Here is a 6,074-nt window from a genome sequence, read left to right as displayed (position 1 = left end):
AAGCTGCATGGCAAGATCGACCGTGTCCTCAAGAAGGTCCAGGAGAGCGTCGACGTCTTCGACAACATCTGGAACAAGGCACGCACGCACGCGCCGCCTTCTTTCCTCTCCCCAACCCCCACGCTAGATTCTCATGATTTTGCACGATTTTGGGGCAGGTCTACGACACCAAGAATGCGAACCAGAAGGAGAGGTTTGAGGCGGACCTCAAGAAGGAGATCAAGAAGCTGCAACACTACTGGGACCAGATCAAGACCTGGATCCAGTCCAGCGTGACCAAGGACAAGAAGGTGACCCCTCTGTAAACAGATCAAGGACCATGATCTATTTGGTGCTGTTTTCGGTGATGATTTGGCTCTTGGAAATGCCCTCCTTGTAGATTTAGCTTAGTACACTATGATCATGTAGTGTGTGTAGGCTTATTACTCTGTCTGGTTTTATCTTGCCACTACAGTGAGGATCAGGGATTCACCGGCAATAGAGTTAGTTCTGATATTTCTGTTGTAACAGTTGTTACATTTCTCATGTTTGATTCCTGTTCTGGAAGTCCAAGTAACTTACAAAGTACGTCCTATCATGATACATATTGCGTGCATATTTGGTTTCTGGTTGATGCATGGTTGGTGTGCTAGCTGTTCGTTAGTACCTGCTAGTTGTTACTATTGCTCTTTTTTATGAAGGCAGTTAGTGTTTAACATCTATCGCTTTAGCGCCTAGCGACTAAACAATGTTTTCTTTCTGGTTAGTTAGGATGATTCGTCTGCTTGTATCCATTTTCCTGAACTAATTCCGTGTATTAGTTTGTTTTAGGTTAATTTTATACTATCTAGGACCATGTGTTTTTTGGTTAATTTTACTATGTTGGATTTGGAAGCGCAGGCGACCTCCATGGACGACATCGACGATGAAGAGGAGGACAAGGAGGACGACATCGATGATGAAGAGGAGGACAAGGAGGACGACCAGGACATGCGCGACCTCACCCTCGAGCCCGACGAGCTCGACGAACATAGTCGAGTCTGACCTCAAGCTCGGCGAGGAGGGCATCGTATAGTCCGACCATGACGGCGTGCCACAGAAGGTCATGTGCTCTGCTCTGCTTGCCTCGTTTACTGCATCGCCACCGCAATAGATGTTTCTTTTCTTTTGTAATTTGGCTGGATTTGTGCATCTCCGATCTGATGCGTTTGTGCGTGCGTGTGTTGAACAGTTACAAGGAGATGCTACTGAGATTTGGCTGGATGTTACAAGGAGATGCTACTGAGATTTTACGTCGTTGACGTATCTTAAACTGAGCTTTTTAGAACTGATGCTTGGTTGATGTAGTTCTAGTATATTAGTTGGGTGAGAGTCTACTGTTGTTGGTGCTGTGTTGTCATTTCTTTTTACGTCATTGAAGAATAAATAAGATAAGCATTTCTCGAGCCAATGTCTGAAGTAGTTGCTGCTGTGTAGTCATCGGCTGGACCTAGTTTGGCAGTGCTGTATTTAAAATACCATAGTATCTCAAAGCTTCAGTATTGCAATGCGTGGGCAATGAATACTACTGTAGTTTTGATGCGTTTGGCTGATGTTGTTTTACTGTAGTTTTGATCGATAGTCACACAACTTCATCTAACTTATACTAAACCTACGGAGCTACACAAAATAGTGTGTGCCGGCCGGCTGCATGCAACACTGTATGGTCTTCTGACCGCTGAGCTAGGAAGTTGCAGACATGATTGGCAGTAGCTAATTACAAAGAATAGGAATCATTATCCTATTTTAATTAGTGTGGTGCATGCCATTGAAAGGATACTGACATGTGGTTAGTTATGCTTGTGAACCAAGCTGCACGGTAGTCAACCAGCAATGACACGAGCGACTTTTCCTCAGTTTGAGAAAAAGAGGTCCAGACCACTTTTTTTAATACTCCAAGAGAACCACAGTAACAACAATACCACTGTTTATGAAATTGCAGTTTTTGGTATAGCCAAACGCCTCAAAGTATTCAAAACTACAGTTTTTCAAAATCGATGGTATTCTAGTAATGCTTTGAAAATACTTTGTGTCCAAACGGGGCCTGCAATTAGCACATAGCTGCGCTGTACAGTTGCTTATATAATCAGATGTTGTATGTAGTCACGTACGCTTTCCAATTTTGATCCAATGCTTGCTTCCTAGCTCAGGTGTGTCAATTTTTCAGATACTTGCGACTCCTTGTGCATTACCCCTTAGCTAACAAGTAAAAGTAAATAAAATCACTGTTTATGCTCACTCCTTGTCTTCATATACCTTTTCAGTTAGCTGTTACTTCTCTTGTTTTATATTGAGTTTGGGAATTTGGTACTGATGATAGTCCGACGACTCTGTCATCTGATGCGCAAGTCCATGCACGTCGGCTCTCTGAGTTTGAGAACTTGTTTCCGCTGCAGTTGCAGTTATTGAATGACAGTAGAGTAAACTAAATTTTAACAATTTTATCTTCCGTGATTAAAACAAATCCACAACAGATTTGCAGCAAACTAATGTTATCAGTTCTATCTTCTGTGATTAAAACAAACCCACAACAGTTTTCCAATGTCAGTAGCAGCAAACTAGATTTTATAATTATATCTTCTGTGAAGTTTAGGTGCAATGTGTGGCAGTGAAGTATTTTGCATCATCTGCACGTGTGCAATGAATTTTCATATTGTGTCTCTGTTTTCTTGTATGAATGAGTATCTCATTTTAACTAGCTGGAGAACAAAAAGCATGGTACTAGCTGAATTTGTGTTGGCACTCTTAATAACTGTCCTTTTTTGAAAGGTCTTCTCATGATATATTGGCTCTAGTTTCTTTTTATTCTTTGCTGTTGATTCATGTAACAGGTTTTCTGCTACCTCTTGAGCACTACGTTGGTTTTCCCTTGAAGATTAAAGGGTGATGCAGTAAAGTAGCGTAAGTATTTCCCTCAGTTTTTGAGAACCAAGGTATCAATCCAGTAGGAGGTCACGCTCAAGTCCCTTGCACCTACACAAACAAATAAGAACGTCGCAACCAACGTGATAAAAGGGTTGTCAATCCCTTCATGGTCACCTACGAGAGTGAGATCTGATAGAGATGATAAGATAATATTTTTGGTATTTTTATGATAAAGAGTAAAACTAAAGAAAGCAAAGTAAACAGTAATGGAAATAATGAGATTAATATGATGGAAAATAGAGCCGGGGGCCATAGGTTTCACTAGTGGCTTCTCTCAAGAGCATAAGTATTAAGGTGGGTGAACGAATTACTGTCCAGTAATTGATAGAATTAAGCATAATTATGAGAATATCTAGGTATGATCATGTATATAGGCATCACGTCCGTGACAAGTAGACCCACTCCTGCTTGCATGTACTACTATTACTTCACACATCGACTGCTATCCAGCATGCATCTAGAGTATTAAGTTCATAAGAACGGAGTAACGCTTCAAGCAAGATGACATGATGTAGAGGGACAACTCATGCAATATGATATAAACCCCATTTTTTATCCTTGATGGCAACAATAAAATATGTGTTGTTTCCCCTACTGTCACTGGGATCGAGCACCGCAAGATTGAACCCAAAGCTAAGCACTTCTCCCATTGTAAGAAAGATCAATCTATTAGGCCAAACCAAACTGATAATTCGAAGAGACTTGCAAAGATAACCAATCATACATAAAAGAATTAAGAGAAGATTCAAATATTGTTTATAGATAATCTTGATCATAAACCCACAATTCATCGGATCTCGACAAACACACCGTAAAAGAAGATTACATCTAATAGATCTCCAAGATAATTGAGGAGAACTTTGTATTGGAATCCAAAGAGAGAGAGAAGCCATCTAGCTAATAACTATGGACCCGAAGGTCTGAGGTAAACTACTCACACATCATCGAAGAGGCTATGGTGTTGATGTAGAAGCCCTCTGTGATCGATGCTCCCTCCGACAGGACACTAGAAAAGGTCCCAAAATGGGATCTCACGGGTACAGAAGGTTGCGGCGGTGGAATTAGGTTTTCGTGGTGCTCTTCGATAGTTTGGGGGTATGTAGGTATATATAGGAGGAAGAAGTATGTCGGTAGAGCCACAAGGGGACCATGAGGGTAGAGGGCGCGCCTAGGGGGTAGGCGTGCCCCCTGCCTCGTGGCCACCTCGTTGGTTGCTTGACCTCCACTCCATGTCCTCAGGATCACGTTTGTTCCAAAAATCACGCTGCCGAAGGTTTCATTCTGTTTGGACTCCGTTTGATATCCTTTTTCTGCGAAACACTGAAATATGCAAAAAACCACACTTTGGGATGGGACTCCTGTTAATAGGTTAGTCCCAAAAATAATATAAAAGTGTATAAATAAGCCCATTAAACCTCCAAAACAGAATATATAATAGCATGGAACAATCAAAAATTATAGATACGTTGGAGACGTATCATTGTCCAGTAAAGCTGTCGAAGGAGCTCCATGCTGAAGAACATAACACTTGTAGAGCTTGTAAAATACTGTATCTCATTATTGAACTTGTGGAGCTTGTAGCTGTGACTGGCATACTGTTATTACACTTGCAGAGCTTGCAAAGTGTATGTTAGAGCTTATTACGTGATTGTACAGCAGAAGCTTTGTATTGAATCTGGCTGATAATATTTGAAGTGTTACTGGTAGAATTGTTTTGTCCAGCGACTCTGCCATACTGGGTATTTATTTTTGTTAAGTTGAAAAAAAATGAAGAATATGATCCTGACAACTAGGACCCAGTTACCAGAACCTCAAAACAGGGACCCATTTTATAAAAAAGAAAAATGAAACTGTTGAGACAAAAAGGCGATAACCCAAAAATAAAAATGCTAAAATGTTGGGCCTGGCCCATGAAGCCGATCAAAAATTGAAAGAAAAAATATATAAAAAGGCTGAATTGTTGGGCCTCGCCCATGTAAAGCGTCGAATCTGACCGGGCTGATTCTTGTCAACTTCCTTTTCATTTGGTTGCAAATTTGTCATGTGAGCTTGCCACGTCAGATCCGACGTGGCCTGGGCAGACAGCTAGCGACCAAAACAAAAGGTCATGGGTTTAACGACCTTTTGTTTTGGTCGTTGCCTTCCACGACCTTCTCACAGATAAGGTCATTAATTTCAGTTTACAACTGTCATCTTTTGACCATCTGTTTTTGGTCAAAAAAAGGTCGCCAATGAAAAACAATGACCTTTCAGTGACTAATAGTGATGGTCGTAAGTTTACTAGGCCATATTTAATGCACAATCGACCAAATGGTTGGGTTTCAAAAGCCTTGATCCACCTCTGGTTAAAAGACAAATTTCTGCCGATTCAGTTGGAAGCGGGTCATATTTGAACTGCAGCTGCCTCATAGTTTGCTCTTTATTTTTTCCAAAAATAATTTATAGGTACATAAGTATCTATTTAATCAGAGAAAAATTAAAACTTTTTCAAGATTCAACCACTAGCTAGGAACGGTCAAGCCCGCCGTTTTGACCGCATTTTGAAACAGGCATAAAAAATTCACAAAAAAAATCAAAAAAATGGATAACGTTCGCATTGTGTCATTACATGTGACCAAGTTACTAGGAAAAATAATAAACTTGTGATACGACAATTATTTTTAAAAAGTGTTCTCAGAAATGAGCTATCATGCGTGAAGATTCATGGTTTTCAAGTCAAATGATCAATCTTACGGCCACATTCATGACATAGTTTGTTCAAATGATCTCATATTGTGCAAAAGGGTGAATCTTGGCATTCCAAATAATGTTTCCTAAGGCAGTTTTCATTTTCTTTGCATGGAAATTTTATTTTACATTTTTTGAGTGCCTGAAATGAGTTTTTTTTGTAAAGGACCTACCATATATTTCTTGCAAAATTGGACCAAATTAATTTTATAAAACACTAGGAAATATTTAATGCATAATTGACCAAATTGTTCGGTGTCAAAAGCCTTGACCCGCCTATGTGAAAAAGACTAATTTCTGCCAATTCAGTAGGAAGCGGGCCAAATTTGAACTGCAGCTGCCTCATAGTTTGCTCTTTATTTTTTCCAAAAATCATTTATATGTACATAAGTATCTATTTAATC

The sequence above is a fragment of the Triticum dicoccoides genome, chromosome 6B (assembly GCF_002162155.2).
Source record: "Triticum dicoccoides isolate Atlit2015 ecotype Zavitan chromosome 6B, WEW_v2.0, whole genome shotgun sequence".
Classification (NCBI taxonomy): domain Eukaryota; kingdom Viridiplantae; phylum Streptophyta; class Magnoliopsida; order Poales; family Poaceae; genus Triticum; species Triticum dicoccoides.
The sequence above is the reverse complement of the archived record's forward strand: the minus strand, read 5'-3'. Positions refer to the sequence as shown.